This window comes from Jaculus jaculus, chromosome 1 (assembly GCF_020740685.1).
Source record: "Jaculus jaculus isolate mJacJac1 chromosome 1, mJacJac1.mat.Y.cur, whole genome shotgun sequence".
Classification (NCBI taxonomy): Eukaryota; Metazoa; Chordata; class Mammalia; order Rodentia; family Dipodidae; genus Jaculus; species Jaculus jaculus.
In genome coordinates, this window is record NC_059102.1 from 229,167,399 (window position 1) to 229,187,997 (window position 20,599).

At 43.7% G+C, this 20,599-nt stretch overlaps 1 protein-coding gene and 1 pseudogene across 8 annotated transcripts in view; one reads left to right on the forward strand and one right to left on the reverse strand.

The window, feature by feature from the left end:
• Nucleotides 1–20,599, reverse strand: part of Ankrd11 (ankyrin repeat domain 11) — a 260,811-nt gene that overhangs the window by 168,321 nt on the left and 71,891 nt on the right. For all 8 annotated transcript variants that reach the window (XM_045156021.1, XM_045156020.1, XM_045156013.1 and 5 more), the window contains exon 2: nucleotides 529–593. The gene's annotated coding sequence lies outside the window, so the exon portion shown is untranslated. The remainder of the gene's footprint in view (nucleotides 1–528; nucleotides 594–20,599) is intronic.
• LOC101599887 lies at nucleotides 536–9,838 on the forward strand (annotated as a pseudogene).

A 20,599-nucleotide genomic window follows, 5' to 3' on the forward strand; every position in this document is an offset into this window, starting at 1 on the left:
AGACATGCCATCAAACATCTGAGGTGGGAATAATCAGACAAAATTAACCAAGGATCCTTCTGACTGACCACACACCCTGATCCCATACTTCTAGAATACCATGCATACCTACAGCTCTGCCCAGAAGCAGACGACTGTCAAATCATAGCTCCCAGACCTGTCCTGCATATTCCCAAAACTATTTTTCATGCAACAAGACAGAGTACTAAGAAAATACATCAACTAACTGCAGGGATGCCTGACTATTTGGAAGTAGTGGCATCAAATAAAAAGTTGAGAAGAAATAAGCTTCTTTTGCAGACAACCATAATTTTTCAGCAAAAACTCTGACACAAAACATGCTACTAATGGATCCCAGAGAGTTCATGGTTGTCACCCCACACCACTCTATAGAAATGAAATTCAGAACAACAAAACTCCACTAGGTCCAACAAATAAAACTGGAGACTTGGTACTCTCGCGGCAGTCATTTCTACAAACCAACAACAAAAGAGATCAACCAGGGCAAATGCAAGAAGCTATACTCACCGATTCCATGGCGGAAAGTCAGTGTGGGCGAGGACTGCGTATGACCTCCAAAAGGGCCAAGTGTTCTGAAAGTAGAGGAGAAAAGCACGTCCAGTCAATAATAATCTCTACATCTGAGTCAGAAGGATCCTTGGTTAATTTGGTCTGATTATTCCCACATCAGATGTCAGATGTTCTGACATTTCTACCTGGACTAACCACAACCTAACAAGCAGGAAGTTGCTAAGATACTTCTTTGACTGTCTGAGGCTATAAAGGACTCATACATAATAACTTCTTTAAACAATGTCTACTCTCAACACTTTTCTAGAAAACAAGGTCTCAAGAGTTGGGTTGAGGGAAGGACTTTGATTGCCTGGTGACCTGGCTTGGCTTGTCTTCATTCCCAGCCAGAGCCTTAGCACTAGGCTCAATTTCCCTGCAGAGAGGAGACATCACAAACCACCCATCAATAAGCTTGGAGCTTGACAGAAAACTTCACAACACAACTGCACATTTTTCAGAGTTCTGCATTTTACACCCATTACATGGATGCTCCTGTTACACACCTTTGCAGCATCCCACACTCATACCCAACTTGCATCACCTCCTTCCTGAGCATCACCCCCTCACCACCACCATTTAAAGTTAGGTGTGAGGCCCATCACAGAATAGTCCTGGATATTGTATGCTCAGTGAAATCTAAGACTCAGGCCTGTAATCCCAGCACTTGCGAAGTGACTTAAAGACAGGATCAGGAATTCAATGACCACTTTGGATACAGAGCTGTCTGAAGGCCAGTCTGCCCTACATGAGACCCTAGCTCAAGTGTTTCACCCAATTCCAATTCAGAAATGCTCATTCTAGCAATGTACCACACTTAGTTTATGTTCTTTTTAACAAACACAACTCAGGAAAAAAGGAAGTCAATGGTGAACATCTGCATGTTTTATATGGAATGAAGCATAAGACCCACAATAGCATACCAAAAGGTGGCATAGAGCAAATCCACTTGGGAGAAGCTGTGCAGCACAGAAGTCTACTTCTAGCTCATTCCATACAGAAAGCAGGTCTCCTACACACTTTATTTTATTGTGGTTTTTGTTTTTCAAGGTAGGGTCGCACTCTAGCCCAGGCTGTCCTGCAAGCCTTATATTTGGCTAGCCAGGCCAAATGAACCAATGGGTACAACAGTGGCACATCTGTTATGGGGGAAACCACCTGCCCTCTAATTTGACTGGAGGCCCACTCCATGGGAATGGAGGGAATACATCTCATAGTAAAAACCTACAACAGAGGTGGTCATGAGCCCTAGGGGTGTAACGTCTGCTGCTATCTGGCTAAACGTATATACTATGCTCACCAAACTGCCCAATAAGTGCTTCTCTTAATGTGCATACCCATATATTTATGCTACTCTCACTTTTGGTTAGAGAACCTTCCTTCTCTTTTCAGATGGCGGTGACTTTGGGATAACTCAGAAGGCACCATGGTGCTGAGAAGAAGTGACAGAGGAGTGCTCAGCACTAAAATATCTCAATCATACCTTCCATGGCTCAGGGTCCATTGCAGAAGAAGTGGCAGAAAAAATGCAAGAGCCAAAGGAAGGGAGGATATCCATAACCTCACAATGCGTGACACTACCTACACAAGACCATCATAAAAGGAGGAAAAGATCATGACATCAAAATAAAAGAGAGACAGATTGAGGGGATGAGGGGACGTGATGGAGAGCAGAGTTTCAAAGGGGAAAGTGGGGGTAGGAAGGGAATTATCATAGGATATTGTTTACAATTATGGATGTTGCCAATAAAATAAATAAATTGATAAAAAGAAATGCAAAAGAAATTGGGGGGTAGACAAAGTTTGTTTTTAAAAAAAAGCCATACTAAGGCCTGAGGAAATAATTCAGTGGCTAGTTAAAAGGTCTTGGTTGGGCTGGAGAAGATGGCTTAGCAGTTAAGGCATTTGCCCACAAAGTCAAAGGACCTCGGTTCGATTCCCCAGGACACACGTAAGCCAGATACACAAGGTGGCACATGAATATGGAGTTCATTTGCAGTGGTTGAGGCCCTGATGCACCTGATCTTTCGTCCTTCCTTCCAACCTTCCTGCCTGCCTGCCTTCCTTCCTTCTTTCCCTCCATCCCTCCCTCCCTCTCGCTCTCTCTCCCCACATGTCTTTCTCAAATAAATAATAAATTTAAAATAGAAAAAGGTCTTGCTTGCAAAGCTAGCCAGCCAGTGTTTGATTCTCCAGTACCTATGTAAAGCCAGATGCACATCTGGAGGTCATTTCCACTGGAAGGAAATCAACCATTCACAGGAAGGATGGGATGGGATGGAAGGACGGAAGGACGGAAGGACGGAAGGACGGAAGGACGGAAGGACGGAAGGACGGAAGGACGGAAGGACGGAAGGACGGAAGGAAGGAAGGAAGGAAGGAAGGAAGGAAGGAAGGAAGGAAGGAATGAAGGAAGGAAGGAAAGCAGGTGGATGCAGCCAGGTGTGGTGACACATGTGTTTAATCCCAGCACTGGGAAGGCAGAGACAGGAGGGGCACCATGAGTTCAAGACTTCCCTGAGACTACAGAGTGAATTCTAGATCAGCCTAAGCTAGAGTGAGACCCTACCTCAAAACAACAACAAAAAAGTTACAATGAACCCTAATTCTTAGGACAGCTGGGATATGGCTAGGTAATTACAGGTACTTGCTTGCAAAGCCTGATAAGACTAGGTTACATCACCCAGCCATCAACATAAAGATGGGTGGGAATTCATTCTCTCTCCCTCCCGCGCGCCCGCCCGCGCGATATCTCTCTCTCTCTCTCTCTCTCTCTCTCTCTCTCTCTCTCTCTGCTTCTTTCTCTGTCTGTCACTCTCAAATAAATAAATAAAAATAAACAAAAAATTTTTAGAGTGAGAGGGACAACTCAAGGAAATAAAGACAATAAAGCAGACTTTAGATATGAGGCAAATGGGAAAGAAGCTGGGTAAAGGAAACTCAACTACCTGTGTTCAACTCAAATGTATTCTTTCTACTACAGGAAAAACCAAGCAAAACTAGTGTTTCAAGTCAATTGTCTACATATAAGAGTAAAAGAAAATGAAAAGCAAAAGGAAATCAGAGGAGGGACTAATGCCACTGTCCCACCCACCCACCACGGTCCTGCACTTAATGCACTCACAACATTTCAAGGAGCAACAGCAGCAAGTGGACTCCAGTCTTCCCACTGCCGCCTACCCATCCTCACTACCCAGAAGAGTGTTTTGTTTTGTTTCGGTTTTGATTTTTCAAGGTAGGGTTTCACGCTAGCACAGGCTGACCTGGAACTCACTATGGAGTCTCAGGGTGGCCTCGAACTCACGGTAATCCCCCTACCTCTGCCTCCCAAGTACTGGGATTAAAGGCATGCAACACCACACCAGGCTCCAAAGTTTTTGTTTTGTTTTGTTTTTTATTTTATTTATTTGCAAGCAGACAGTGAGAGAGATAGAAAATATGGCACACCCAAGGACCTCATGTCACAGCAAATGAACTTCAAACACATGTGCCTATTTTTATAACAGACTTTACGTGGTCCTGGGGCATCAAACCCAGGCCAGCAGGTTTTGCAAGCATCTCCTCAGCTTCTCAAAGATGTTTTTAAGTGAACCAGTGCACAAATCTAATGAAAACAAGAGAAGGAAACTGTAGATCAGAGATTGGAAACTACCTGAAAATAAACTCAAGCTAAACAAAGGCTGCTGAAATAGTACAACACGACACAGGGAGGAGCTGCAGCCAGGCTGGCTGTGCAGGAGTCACCCAGAACCCTGCAAGGTCTGGCTCTGCACTGAAGTTCAATCAGGACACCCGAAGTACGCAAGGAGGGAAAAGGAGCCGCACTCACACACCTCATAAAATCTTGACAGAAGACATAAAACCAACATTTCAGGGCCTAAGTGAGATTACCAACTATCTTTTAGCTCGTATCAAATACACAGAATTCCACAGCAGCATACCTGTAGAAAATTTCAGCACAGTCCTCTCACTAAAACTCAGGCTGAAGCCCAATTTAACCATGTAGCAGTGTTGAGAGGAGGACACAATAAGTCCTGTACTTCATGAGAGCAGGGTACTCAGAGTTGGCCTTGGCGGAAAGGGGCATTTATGTTCCTTATTCTCTACTTCACATGCATAAACTTGTTTCCTCTTTGCACCACAGTCAAACAGCATGAGCCCTTTACCAGAAGACAAACATAGAATATGCTGGCACCATGATCTTGAACTTCCAAAACTGTGTCAAATCAGATCTGTTCTTTTGAGCCAGGCGTGGTGGCAAACGGCTTCAAACCCAGCACTCAGGAGGCAGAGGTAGGAGGATCACTGTGAGTTTGAGGCCACCCTGAGACAACAGTGAATTCCAGGTCAGCGTGGGCTACAGTGAGACCCTACTTCGAAAAATAAAAAAAAATAAAAAAAAAAAACACAGATCTGTCCCTTTGTAAATTACGAATCCCAGAAATTCTGTTATAGCAACAGAAAACATACTAAGGGGGATAGAGGGATGGCTTAGCAGTTAAGGCATTTGTCTGCAAGGCCAAAGGAACCAGATTCAATTCCCAGGACACACGTACGCCAGATGCACAAGGGGGCACACGCGTCTAGAGTTCATCTGCAGTGGCTGGAGCCCTGGCGCACACGTTCTCTCCCTTTTTCTCTGTCAAATAAATGAATAAAAATATTTTTAAAAGAAAACATACTAAGGGAATATTCTAATCACTAATCTCAAAAGAAAACATGGGGCTAAGATGCACATAGCAGTGCATGGGTCTGGAGTTCATTTGCAGTGGCTAGAGGCCCTTGGCTCACCCATCCCCAGCCCCCATCTGTGTCTAATTAATTTTTTTTAATGGGTGGGACATAAAAATGGCTTAGCACTAAAGGAGCATGCTTGTGAAACCTAAGGACTCCAGTTTGATTCCCCAGGTCCCACGTAAGCCAGATGCACATGGTGACACATTCATCTGGAGTTTGTTTGCAGTGGCTAGAGGCCCTGGTGTGCCCACTGTCTGTCTGTCTGTCTCTCTCTCTCTCTCTCTCTCTAATAAATTAATTAATTAATTCAAATAGGGCTAGAAAGATGGCTCAGCTCTTAAAGGCAGAAAGCCAGATGCACAAAGTGGCTCGTGCGTATGGAGTTCTAAATTGGTTTGCAGTAAGTACCCACAGGCATTCATTCATAGTCTATTTTTTTAATATTTTATTTTTATTTATTTGAGAGAGAAAAAAAGGCACAGAGAGAAAGAGAGGGAGGATGAGCACGCCAGGGCATTCAGCTGCAGCAAACAAAATCCAGATGCATGCACCACCCTGTGCATCTGGCTTATGTGAGTCCTGGAGAATCAAACCTAGGTCCTTTGGCTTTGTAGGCCTTAACTGCTAAGCCACCTCTCCAGCCCCTGTCTATTCTTGTGAATAAATAAAATTTTTGATAAAAGAAACATGCACGTGCTTGAATTTGGAATGCAATGTTAATCTCTTCATTTTATGATCAGTGTCATGGGCATGGGCATATCAAGATGGCAGACATCAGTGAGGAAGCTGTTTTACTTCATTAGTGTGACACTCTTGCAGAACAAACGCTTTTTGATCCTCAACCTCTCACCATCCCCAAGCTGTTAAAGTTCTATGAAATGAACAATCCAAGTGTAATAAATTACAAACACTAGTCTCCAGCCTGTATTTTGTTAAGCAAGAAACTCATAATCAGACATAGCTATTTGAAGCACTGTTTTCATGATACAAGTCTCCTTTCACAGACCTTCCTAGCCAGGCATGGTGGCACACACCTTCAATCCCAGCACTCGGGAGGCAGAGGTAGGAGACTACATAGTGAATTCTAGGTCAGCCTTGGCTAGATCAAGTCTGTACCTAGAAAAACAACCCAAAAGAAAGGAAAGGAAGGAAGGAAGAGAGGGAGGGAGGGAGGGAAAAATTTCTTGAAAATTCTCTCCATTTGCTCGCTTGGTATTATCAGCAAGAGGAATTAAGTAAGATATAGCTGTGACAGAGTTCAAAAGAAGCAATGTACCACCCCTCAACAAGGAACACCTATAGGAAAACAAACCTTGTCACCAATTCAGCACCATTAAAAGTTTGAAATAAAAGTGATCTGCCTAACTAGAAATTCATCTTAGAGAAACAGGCAAAATCTAAACAGGTTAGGAGGACTCGAGACAAATGACAACAGAAATAACACAAACTTTACACACACACACACACACACACACACACACACACACACACACACCCTATTGGAATTAATGAGTTCAGGGGCTGGAGAGACTGCTCAGTGGTTAAGGCACTTACCTGCAAAGCCTAATAACCCAAGTTCAGTTCCCCACTACCTATGTAAAACCAGATGCACAAGATAGCTGAGACAGGAGGATGAGTTCAAGGCCAATCTGGGACTGGGACTACAGAGTGAAGTGCCAAGTCAGAGGGTTAGAAGAGACTCTACCTCAAAAAATTAAGTAAAATTTTAAAAGATATAAGCAAAGCAAACTCTGTCATAATCCCCCTGTGATGTACACATCCGTGTCCGCTACTTGGCTAGGTTTATAGAAGGTTAGACCATTAAGATGATCTCACAACTGTTCTACTTGTGACCACCATTTGGAGGACACTAGTAGCTGTGGGTTTCAATGTCACATCTGTGCTGTGCTCCAAGCAATTAAAATGTCATCCAGTCCCCCCCCCCTTTTGGTTGTTGAGGGAGTGGAGTGGGGGTGGGTGGGGTGGGGGTGGGTGTGTGTTTTGATGCACAGGTTTTGTTTTCAGATAGTGTCTCCCTCTGTAGCCCAGACCATCCTTAAATTCATGCTAATAGTTCTGCCTCAGATTCAAAAAATGATGGAATTACTGGGATGACTAAGTTTGCCACCATACCAAGCTCTTTTTCGCTCTGCTCAAATGGCAAACTCTTATTCATCCTTTAAAATCTATCACATGCAAGATTAGATACTCTTCCTAGTTGTTTTCAGTATTTTTCAAATTCTCTAGCTGGACATATGCAACATTTATATTTCACCTTTTATCACCACCACAGCTAAATTAGAAGGGTCAAAGGACAGAAAAGTATACTTAAGTCATATTAAAATACACTTTAAAAGTGTAGTAAGCCAGGCATGATAGTGCATGCCTTTAATTCAAGCACTCAGGAAACAAGAGGAGCACCCTGAATTAGAGGCCAGCCTGGGACTACAGTGAATTCTAGGTCAGCCTGGGCTAAAGGGAGACCCTACCTTAAAAACAAAACAAACCAAAGTGTATTAAATCAGCCACTGCATTAATATAAGAGGATGCAAGGAAACATACAGAAGCATTACCATGAAAATAATAATTTCCATCCCTTTTGACTAATTTAATTTGCTTCCTTTGAAGCAGACAAAAATTCACTTTAAAATATCACTTACAGAGACAGTGAGAAATGAAAGACAAAAAAAAGGAAGCCCTCCAGATCTATCTCACTAGAACCCATCTCACTAGAGCCCTAGTGGAGTGGCTGTGACTTTGGCCTAGCTATCTGGCCCTAGCCTTCCCTGTATGCAAGACCTAGCACATCTCAGAAGTGTCTTTTCTTCTAACTCACCACCTCCCAGCAGCACAAGAATCCCTTAAACCTTACATGACAAGTTTAAAATGCCCTTTTTCTTTTTCTTTTTCTTTTTTTAATCCCAGCACTTGGGAGGCAAAGGTAGGAGGATCACTGACAGTTCAAGGCCACCCTGAGGATACAGAGTGAATTCCAGGTCAGCCTGAGCTAGAGAGAGACCCTAACCCAGAAGAGGGCGGGGAGGGGGGGGGCGCAGGGGGGGGAAGCTCTTTTGTTTTTTCTTGCTAGTACTTACAAAATGGAAAGATTATTGCTCACTAATTCCAACTCAATTCAAATCAAAAGCCCTCTGGGGTGGGGGTGGGGTTTGAGAGATGGCTTAGCGATTAAGCGCTTGCCTTTGAAACCTAAGGACCCTGGTTCGAGACTTGATTCCCCACGACCCACGTAAGCCAGGAGCACAAAGTAGTGCATGCATTTGGAGTTCATTTTCAGTGGCTGGAGGTCCTGGTGCACCCATTTTCTTTCTTTCTTTCTTTCTTTCTTTCTTTCTTTCTTTCTTTCTTTCTTTCTTTCTCTTCCCCCCCCCCTCTCTCTCTCTCCCTCCCTCTCTCTCTCTCTCTCTCTCTCCCCCTCTCTCTGCCTCTGTCTTTCTCAAGTAAATAAAACAGCCCTCTGGGGACGAAAGAGATTGCTTAGCAAACCCTAAGGACCATTGTTCAACTCTCCAGGTCCCACATAAGCCAGACAAACCAGGTGAAGCAAGTGCACAAGGTCACATATGCATACCAGGTGACGCACATATCTGGAGTTTAACTGCAGTGGCTGGAGGCCCTGGAGAGCCTTTTCTCATTCATATTCATTCTCCCTCTCCCCCCACCCCTCTCTCATAAAAAAAATTACAGCAGGCAGGTTCCAAGGGACATGCAGCCTGTGGACAGGCTGGGCCCTGTTGCTGCAGATGGAGTAGCTGCTGCACCACCAGCGCTCACAGTACCAGAATTTCCTCGCCTTCTGCAGTAAGACCTACAGTAACATGCTACTCTGGATGACATCATCCAGTGCACAGAGAAGGATGAGTTCTACTATCAAGAGATGATCATCAACTTACCTCTCAGCAGTCACTCCAAACCCTGAAAGGTAATCATCGGGGGTGGGGATGGAGGCATCTTGAGGGAGGTGGTGAAACACCCTTCTGTACAGGCAGTGGTCCAGTGCAAGATTGATGAAGATGTCATCCAAGTCTCTAAGAATTTCCTGCTAGGTGTGGCCATTGGCTACTCCAGCTCAAAGCTTACCCTACACTTGGTTGATGGTTTTGAGTTCATGAAACCAAACCAAGATGCCTTCAACGTGATTATCACCTACTCCTCAGACCCCATGGGTCCTGCTAAGAGCTTCTTCAAGGAATCCTATTATCGGCTTACAAAGATGGCACTCAGGAGGCTGGTATCCTCTGCTGCCAGGGCAAATTCCAGTGGCCAAACCTGGACCTCATTAACAAGATGCAGCACTTCTGCAAGTCGTTCTTCCCCGTGGTGGGCTATACCTACTGCACCATCCCCACCTACGCCAGCAGCCAGATTAGCTTCATGCTGTGCAGCGAAAACTGAGCACCAACTTCCAGGAGCCTGGGCAGCAGCTGACACAGGCACAGGTGGAACAGACGTGCACTGTGCAGCCTTTGTGCTGCCTGAGTTTGCACTCAAGGCCCTTAATGATGTCAACTGAACCCAGGTGCCTCGGCCAATAAAGCCTAGGACCTCAGTCAGATTGAACCAGGGAGCCTCCAGGGTGTGCCGGATGCTCCACCAGCCCTGGACCAAACCCCTGACTGGCTCTTGCCCACCAACTAATTGTTACAGGCCCCAGAATACTGGCTGGCCTTTTCTGCTGGGTGGATGTTTGTTTGTCTTTGTTCTGTAGCATTCAGCCCCAAGCCTATACTAGCTCTGTATACCACTGTCTCTGCCCTGTGTTATCCTCAACAAACATGTGTATTTGTGTTTGTTTTTTTTATTACAAAAAAAAGAACCCTCCTAGACACTGTGACATGTAAATGAAAACAGAAAACCCCATCATGTCACATGTTCTGACTGAAAGCCCTGGTATGGATAGTAGAAAACAGACTACTCTTCACTTGAAAAAAAAAAAAATCTATGTACTAGGCTAATAATATATGATTCTCTCCTTAACCACAGATAAAAGGGTGGAGAGATGGCTCAAAGATTAAAGGTGCTTGCCTGCAAAGACCAAGTTCGATTCCTCAGGACACACAGAAAGCCAGATGCACTAAGTGGTGCATGCATCTTAAGTTCATTTACAGTGGCAGGAAGACCTGGAGCATCCATTTCTTCCCCCATCCCCTTATGCTTACAAATAAGTAAGAATTGAAAATAGATAAAACATGTGAAAATGAGCTTGGTTCATCATGCACAGACAAGACAACTGGAGATCATCACTACCTAGCCTTTTCCATTCACTAGAAATAAACAAAAGGATAGAAAGAGAAAAGCATGGAAGATGTGTCCCCAGTACTTCAGAGTCTGCTCATAATGCCTTTGTGCACCATGATTTGTCTCCTAGCACCTGAAGACAATTTGTATTCTGTGTATCTGGGGCTGATGATTACAAAAACTTATTTTGTTTATACTCCTTCCTTCCCAAGAAAACCTAATTAATAAATAATCACTGACCTAGTATGCCCTTCAACCTCTAACCTCCAAACATACAGTTGTGTAATACTCACCATAAAGCAATTTTTCTCTAAATTGAGAAATCTTTGTGCTTCCCCACCAAAATCAGTTGGAGAAGTTAAGCATGAGAAAACCCATAAAAATGCAATTAAAACCCTTTCAGGGCTGGAGAGATGGCTTAGTGCTTAAGGCACTTGCCTGCGAAGCCTAAGGACCCAATTTCAATCAATTCTTCAATACCCACATAAGCAAGATGCACATAGTGGCGCATGTCTGGACTTCATTTGCAGTGGCTAGATGCCCTGGCATGCCCATGCTCTCCCTCTTCCAGCCACCGCCCCCCCCCCCCGGCTGTCTTTATCTGTCCCCCTTCTCTGTCTGTCTCATTAATTAATTAATTAATTACTTTGAAAAAAACATAAAGCCAAGCTGGGCGAGGTGGCACACGCCTTTAATCCCAGACTCAGGAGGCAGAGGTAGAAGGATCACCGTGAGTTCAAGGCCACCCTGAGACTACATAGTCAATTCCAGGTCAGCCTGGACTAGACTGAGACCCTACCTCTAAAAATAAAAAAATAAAAACAAAAAGCCATTCCAAGGGAGAATACATCCCTGACACTGAAAACTTAAAACAGGGGTAGCCATGAGCCCCAGGGGAGTAACATTTGCTGATGTCTGGATAAATGTATATACTATGCTTATCAAACTGCCCAGTAAGCACTTCTCTTAATATTTACACCCTTATATTAACGCTACTCTCACTTTGGGTAGAGAATCTTCTCTTTTCAGATGGCAGTGACCTTGGAATGACTCAGAAGGTATCATAGTGCTGGAAAGAAGTGACTGGAGTACTGAGTAACATCTCGATCACACCTTCCAAGGCTCAAGGTCTAATACGGAAGAGGTGGCGGAAAGAATGTAAGAACCAAAGGAAAGGTAGGACTCCTTACAATGTGCTCCCTCCAAACATAAAATGGCCTGGATATCCATGACCTCATAGTGCCTGACACTACCTACACAAGACCATCATAAGAGAAGGAAAAGATCATGACATCAAAATAAAAGAGAGACTGATTGAGATGGGGAGGGGATATCGTGGAGAATGGAAATTTCAAAGGGCAAAGTAGGGGGGGGGGCTGGTAGGGTATTACCATGGGTTATTTTTTATAATCGTAGAAAATGTTAATAAAACTTGAGGGGAAAAAAGCCATTCCAGCCAAGAGTAGCACAGACATGGGTCTACTGCTTCACTCCTGCAGCAGGCTCCTTGAGGGAAGGGTGTAGAATCATGTTGTACTGGACCCCAATGAATCAGCAGAAGGAAGGCTTGACCACTTTTCTACACATTCCACAGCAGTTGTCTTTACACTCCAAATTCTGCTCTGTGGGATGAGATCAAGTCCTAGTGTAAAAAAGGATTACCTGAAGCAATCAATATAGACACACTATGCACAATAAGTCTTCGACTCATATCAAAACCTTTTTGCCAGGGTTGATGGCTCATGCCTGTAACCCCAGCAATAGGGATGCTAAAGGAGGGAGACCTCGAGTTTGGGGCTCACCTGGGCTATGGCAATGAGGAAAGCAGTCACCTGTTAACTGACTATCCAAACCTGGAAACTGAGGTGAGTTGGCAGGACAGCCATTCTAATAGAGAAGGGAATGTGGTGGCTGCAGTAGTCCCTGGGAGGCAGGGACAAGGTGGGAACTAGAAGCCAGATAACGGGGAGCTGCCCCACATCATCTCTTGATCTGGGCAGACCCTGGTCAAATGGGTCTCTCGCACAGCCAGATCCAGGTGCTTGCTTAGCAACAACCCTGTCCTGGCTCCAGGCAGGAAGTGGTGGGGTTGAGTCCCTAATTTTAACTTTATTTCCTCTAGCAAATATGATTCTTATTGTACCCAGGATCTTGACCTCAGGGGTTAAGTATTACAGGAAGGTAAAATCAGTGCTTATCCCCTTTGGTCTAGTGGCCTAATATCTGGTGAGCATCAAGACCAAACAAGACATGAAGAAACTGCTGAGATCCTAAGGATAGGGCTTATTATGATTTAAGGAAGTTACGCTCTAGCTGCACAAAACAGCATCTCCTTGAATGCTCCTGTGAATAGGCAGCAAATACAACAGGGTTCAGTGAGGGTGTGTATGATTACTCAGCAACTGTGGCAATGAATGAACCTTGAAGATGAACAGCCACATGTCAATCAACATTCAACCAGCTTTTTACTCACTGACATCCTTCTAATACATCAGGTCAAGAAATGTCATTTTTGTTTGTCTGATTATTTGTTTTGTTTCAAGCGGGGTCTTCACCCTAGCTGAGGCTGACCTGGATCTCACAGGCTGGCTTTAAACTCAACTTGATCCCCCTACACTCACAGTGAACCTCCCACAGGCTGAGATTAAAGGCATGCTCCACCACTCCCAACTAAAATGCATTTAATTTCAATTCCTTTTTTTGTTTGTTTGTTTTTGGTTTCTCAAGGCTCTAGCCCAGGCTGACCTGGAATTCACGATGTAGTCTCAGGGTGGCCTCAAACTCACAGCAATCCTCCTACCTCTGCCTCCCGAATGCTGGGATTAAAGGCCTGTACCACCACACACTTTCAATTCCTTTTTTAATTCAGCATGATGGGACTATTCTTTACCTTTAAATGGCCACAATATTCTACAATGACAATTAGTGATGGTGTAGTGAGCTAAGCCCTATCCATTAGCCTGTTGTGAACAGAAGGCTTTGTGTACATTCACACACATGTTCCCAGCATTCACTGCACCCCATGAAAAAACATAGGTTCCCCTCCCTGAATGTGAAGTAAAAACAACTTCTGGAGGCTGAGGAGATGGCTCAGCAGCAAAAGATATTGCTTGCCGGGTGTGGTCCCCCTTCTTTCTGAACCAACCATCAGGACATCCCTTTTAGCTATTCTTTAGAGAAAAGAAATAACTTGAGGAGGACATGATGGTGCACGCCTTTCACACCAGCACTCATGAGACAGAGGGTCATCATGAGTTAGAGGCCAGCCTGAGGCTAAATAGTGAGCCTCAAATCTGGAACAACACCCTAAATCAAAAAAAAAAAAAAAAAAAAAAGTCATGGTTACTACGACCTCTGTCCTCTGTGTCCCAACTGCTGGGATTAAACTTGTGAACCACCACACCCAACTGCTGTTGTTTATTAAATATTTTATTTATATATTTATTTGAAAGACAGAGAAAGAGGCAGAGGGGAAAAGACAGAGAGAGTATGGGCCTCCTTCCACTGCAAATGAACTCCAGATACATGAGCCACTTTGTGCACCTGGTTTTACTAAAGTACTAAGGAATCCAACACAAGCTTTGCAAACAAGAACCCTTAACTGCTGAACAATCTCTCCTAAACTACTGGGGTTTTAAAAAATATTTTATTTTTATTTATTTATGAGAAAGAGAAAAAGAGTACACCAGGACCTCCAGCCACTACAAACAAAAACAAACAAAATACATGTGCCACCATTTTTTTAAATGCTGTGATTACAGGTGTGTGCCATCATCACACCCAATAATATGCAGTTTTTTAAACATATTTTAAGGGTGGAGGAAATATTTTAAAGTATTTGTTTGCAAGCAGATAGAAAAAAAAATGGACATGCCAGGACCTCCAGTCCCTGGAAATGAACTCCAGATGCATGTGCCACTTTATGCATCTGGCTTTACGTGGGTACTGGGGAAATGAACCTGGGTCTAATTGAACCTTAGCTTTTATAGGCAAGGACCTTAGCCACTGCAATTTTTCTCCCCAAGGTAGGGTCTCACTCTAGCTCAGGTTGACCTGGAATTCATTATGTATGTAATCTCAGGCTGGCATCGAACTCACAGTGATCCTCCCACCTCTACCTCCCAAGTGCTGGGATTAAAGTCATGCACCACTACGACCAGCAAGATGAAACTTTTAAGTACAGATTAATCATAAATATTGTGCCCTCCTGAATATAAAAAACAAAAGCAGGAAACAAGCCAGGCATGGTGGCACAGGCCTTTAATCCAACTACTCAGGAGGAAGAGACAAGAGGATGGCCGTGAGTTTCAGGCCAGCCTGGGCTAGATTAAGGCCACAGCCCTCCTCCCTCCCCCTCCCAGCTCCCAAAACATACAGGAAACAATTAGTGTCCCTCTATATCTTCTATAAAAAGAAAAAAAATCAAGTTTTAAAATGAGTAAATGGGACAGGCATGGTGGCACATGCCTTTAACCCCAGCACTTGGAAGGCAGAAGTAAGAGGATCACAATTGGTTCAAGCCCACCCTGAGGCTACATAGTGAGTTCCAAGTCAGCATCAGCTAGAGAGAGATCCTACCTTGAAAAACCAGAAAAAAAGAATAAGTGGGGCTGGAGAGATGGCTTAGGAGTTAAGGTGCTTGCCTACAAAGCTAAAGGACCCAGGTTCGATTCCCCAGGACTCACGTAAGCTAGATACACATGGTAGCACATGTACCTGGAGTTCATTTGCAATGGCTGAATGCCCTGGAGTACGCTCTTTGCTCGCTAGCTTGCACTCGCTCTCTCTTTCTCTCTCTCAATCTCCCTCTCTCAATCTCCCTCTCTCAATCTCCCTCCCTCCCCCCCCTCTCTCTCTCCCTCCCTCCCTCCCTTCCTCCCTCCCTCCCTCCTCCCTCTTTCTTTCTCAAACAAATAAATAAAAACAGTTTTTTAAGTGAGTAAGTGATCAGAATGAGAAAGGTAACCAAAATGCACTGCCACAGTGACTGGGACACTAAACATATACCTTGAGTTTTGGTCACACAGCTGAGCTCCATCACCAGCAAGGCAAAGCACTTGCACACAACACTAAAGCTGGTCTAGACAGATCTCTACAAGTCCTAGAATCCTAGAGAAGTTTTCCATACCATGTTGCTAAGCAGGGACTCCGATGTAAGCTGAACTCAACAAACAGGTTAGACTAAGATTAGACTAGCCCTGGAAGGAAACGTTTCAACTTCCACTGCAGACATTTCAACAGTAACCACATTCATGTCTTGGGAACTGGGTCACTGTCTACTGTTTTGCCTGCATGGTCTATGCTTTGCTCCCTTCAGAAGTCTGACAGGGAAACAGTGCAAGTATGGCATTACGGCATTTTAGAATTGGGTCCAAATCACAGAATCACACTCACATCCAGTCTCCCCGGCATCTTATACTGTCTGGAGGTCAAGAGAACAGGATGAGCAATATGAACAGTGCCCTTGGAACCCCAAACGCCGTACAAACACCATATAATGAGGTACAAATATTCCAAATGGGCAAGGTGCAAATTGTACTGGGACTAAACAAAGCAAAAACAAGACTACCTATCAAACAAGTAACAGCGACAGGTAAGGCCATGGATGTAGCTCAATTGCTAGATGGCTTACATAGCATGCACTCAGTACTGGATTTGATCTCCAGGACAGTACAATACTGGGCATGGTGGCACATGCCTATAATCCCAGCATATGGGAGGCAAGAAGATCCAAAATTCAAGGTTACCCTGAGCTAAATAGTGAGTTTGAGGCCAACCTGGGCTACATGAGACCTTGAATCCCATACAAACCCTCACTACATACCACCTTCTCACCACCAAGCCAAAATAATAATAATAATAATAATAATAATAAGTGAAACCACAGAAGTCTGGTTCCAACATATTATATGGGCAGGGACCTGGCCAGCCTATAAAAGTAAACCTGGTCCCACTTAGCAGGGTAGCAGAAAGAGGGAACCCATCATTCTCCAATCATACCAGTACAGAAATAATTGCAAAAGGTTCCCATGTAGGCAGGGTCTGTGATGAACAAAAGGAAAGTATCTTTTAAAGTAAGTGTACTACATATATATATGGTAGAACTCTCAGGAGTAAGGTCCTAAGATAGTTAAATTTTCATTTCATTTGGAAGAGGCCAAAGAAATTATCAAAGCAGGCTCTATTACACAGACTTGTTTGGAGAACAGTTGTTGGTCTCAAACGCATAATCCTCTTCTCTCAACCTCCCAAGTACTAAGATCACATGGGCACTACGCCCATGACACACACACACACACACACACACACACACACAATTTATTTATTTATTTATTTATTTATTTATTTATTTATTTATTTATTTATGAATGAGAGGCAGGGGGGGAGAATAGGTGCACCAGGGACTCAAGACACTGCAAATGAACTCCAGATGCATGCACCCCCTTGTGCATCTGGATTATATGGGTCCTGGGGAAACAAATTGGGGTCCTTAAGCTTCACAGGCAAACAGCTTAACCACTAAGCCATTTCATCAGCCCCACACCCACTTTTTTAACCTTAACCAGAATACATTCTGCCACCCAGTACAAATGCAAAATCACTAAAAACCATTCAAACAAATTCTCAGAGCTGGAGAGGTTGCTCAGCAGTTAAGGTGCTTGCCTGCAAAGCCTAAAAACTGGGCTCAATTCTCAAGCACCCACATAAAACCAGATGCACAAAGTGGTAAATGCATCTGGAGTTTGATTGCAGCAGCCAGAGGCCCTGGCACACCCTATCCCTGCCCCTTGTAAATATTTTGGGGCTGGAGAGTTGGCTCTGTGGTTAAGGCACTTGCCAGAAGTCTAACAACCTGGATTTGACTCCCTGGTATCCACGTAAGCAGATGCAAAAAGTGGCACATACATTTGGAGATCCTTTACAGTGGCTAGAGGCCCTGGTACACCCACTCTGTCATCATATCTATCTTATTTTTTTATAAGAACAATTTGGTTTTTATTGAAACAATAAAAGACTTCTGTTGGGAGAAAAAAAAAAAAACAGGCAAGGGCTGGAAGACAAGGCTTAGGGTTAAGGCACTTGCCTGCAAAGCCTAATGACCAAGGGTTCAATTCCCCAGTGTGCATGAAAAGCCATTCCATACCTTATCTATCAGTGTCTCTCTTCTTGCAGACAAATAAATAAAATGTTCAAAATAAATACTTTTAGTATTTTTAGGAGGGCTGGAGAGATGGCCCAGCAGTTAAGGCACTTGCCTCCAAAGCCTAACAACTAGGGTTCAATTCTCCAATACCCACGTAAAGCCACATACACAAAGTGGTGCATGCATCTAAAGTTCATCTGTACTGGCTAAAGGCCCTGTCACACCCATATCCTAGCACCCTCCATGCAAATAAATAAATATATGAAAATTTTTTTAATTTTTTATTTATTTATTTGAGAGCGATAGACACAGAGAGAAAGACAGATAGAGGGAGAGAGAGAGAATGGGCGCGCCAGGGCTTTCAAGCCTCTGCAAACGAACTCCAGACGCATGCGCCCCCTTGTGCATCTGGCTAACGTGGGACCTGGGGAAACGAGCCTCGAACCGGGGTACTTAGGCTTCACAGGCAAGCGCTTAACCACTAAGCCATCTCTCCAGCCCTATAAGCTATATACACCTAAATCTAAACTACTAAAATAGTTGTCACAAGTAACAACCTACTACTCAAGGTTACAGCCAATAATGGCAACTCAACAAAAAGGAGCTTTCCTTACACTCTCTTTGAAAAACAGAAACTGAAGTAACCCAAGCTCTTAACCTGATAGTGTACTTACCACAAGATTTCAAAATCATTTACGGTAATTTAAACAACTTCAGATTTGGTCTAAAAGCCAGGTGTGGTGGAGCACGCCTATAATCCTATCACTCAAAAGACAGAGGTAGGAAGATTGCCTTGAGCTCCAGGCCACCCTGAGACTACATAGTAAATTCCAGTCAGCCTGGGCTACAAAGAGACCCTACCTTGAAAAAAAAATACACACACAATAAAAATTCAGTACTGGGCTGGAGAGATGGCTTAGCGGTTAAGAGCTTGCCTGTGAAGCCTAAGGACCCTGGTTCAAGACTCGATTCTCCAGGACCCACGTTAGCCAGACGCACAAGGGGGCATAAGCATCTGGAGTTCCTTTGCAGTGGCTAGAGGCCCTGGCATGCCCATTCTCTCTCTGCCTCTCTATCTGCCTCTTCCTCTCTGTCTGTCGCTGTCAAATAAATAAAAATAAACAAAAAAAAAATTTAAAAACAAATTCAGTACACAAGTTAAAACTTGCACTGGAGGCAAGTCAGGTATGACTAAAATCCTAGAACTATGTTTTTCTTTAAAAAAGTAATAAATATGAATCACCAATATGAGAAGGGTTAGAAAGGTATGACATCTCCACAGGGTACACAGTCAAGAGTCAGTCCAAATAGTGCAGGAACTGTGAAGGACAAAGGCTGGTGGAAGAAAAGGCACAGCAAACTGCTAAGGCCTCTCTTTAGACCCCACCAAGATTGCAATCCACACACATGTTGGTGCCTTTAAAAATATTATTGCTAGTCAGCCTGGGAAGATGGCTGAGGTAGGACCCAAGTCGGTGAAATTCGTGTGTCTGGGTTACCAAAGAAGACTTTGTCACATTTGATTATATACTGTGTATGGACCAAAGCAATCTGAGAGATTTGAATAGAAAAAGTAATCAAGTTAAAAACTGCAAAGCTAAAATTGAGCTACTTGGGAGCTGTGATCCACAGAAACAAATCACTATTGAACATCCCTATTATGGGAACGACTCAGACGTTGAGCTGGTGTACCAGCAGTGCTTCAGGTGCTGCAGGGCCTTCCTGGAGAAGTGCTCCTAGCTGAATCTTTCCTCAGCAGCTGGCAACTCTCCCACTAGTATAGTGCCCTAAGGATGGTGGCGTTCCTAAGCTGTGGGCCCCATATGTCTCTTCAGTTGATTTACTGTTTATCTTAGAAGTAATTGTAGGTGGGAATTAGTTGTATTTGCAGAACAATAAAAATATTTGAGTCAGTCTGGGATATAGTGTTCTTAAGACAAGTTGAACCTCTCTCTCACTTTCCCTAATTACAAAATAGTAAAACTAGCAAATATTGAACTCAATAAAGTAGGAATGGCCTGCAGGCCCAGGCCACCCTCTGAGCCCAGCAAGACCTGGGTAGTGTAGTCTACCTAAAGTGGGGCATGGCCAGCCCAGACACTGCCCTCTGCTTGCCTTATACCTCTCTCCTGGGCTTTTAACAGTCAGTCATAGCAGCCCCATCTATAGCAGCCATCAGCTTAACATTAGAAGTTTTAGCTCAGACACTCAGCGTGCACACTTGTATATTCAAAGGAAAAGGGAGATTGGGTGTGGTAGGGCATACCTACAATTCCAGCACTGGGGAAAATGAGGCAGGAGGATCATGAGTTATAGGCTACTCTGTGCTATGTGGTGAGAACTTGTCTCAAAAATGAAAGAAGGACCCTGACCAAGTAGGCTTTATCCCAGAGATGCAGGGATGGTTCAATATATGCAAATCTATAAATGTAATACATTATATAAACGGGCTTAAGGACAAAAATCACATGATCATCTCACTGGACGCAGAGAAAGCATTTGACAAAATCCAACATCCCTTCATGATAAAAGTCCTACAGAGACTGGGAATAGAAGGAACATATCTCAATATAATAAAAGCTATTTATGACAAGCCTACAGCCAACATAGTACTAAATGGGGAAAAACTGGAAGCTTTTCCACTAAAATCAGGAACAAGACAAGGGTGTCCACTGTCCCCACTTTTATTTTATATAGTTTTGGAAGTCTTAGCCATAGCAATAAGGCAAGAGACACACATAAAAGGGATACAAATTAGAAAGGAAGAGATCAAGGTATCATTATTTGCAAATGACATGATTCTATATATAAAGGACCCTAAAGACTCTACTAGCAAACTGTTAGAGCTGATCAAAACCTACAGCAATGTAGCAGGATACAAAATAAATACAC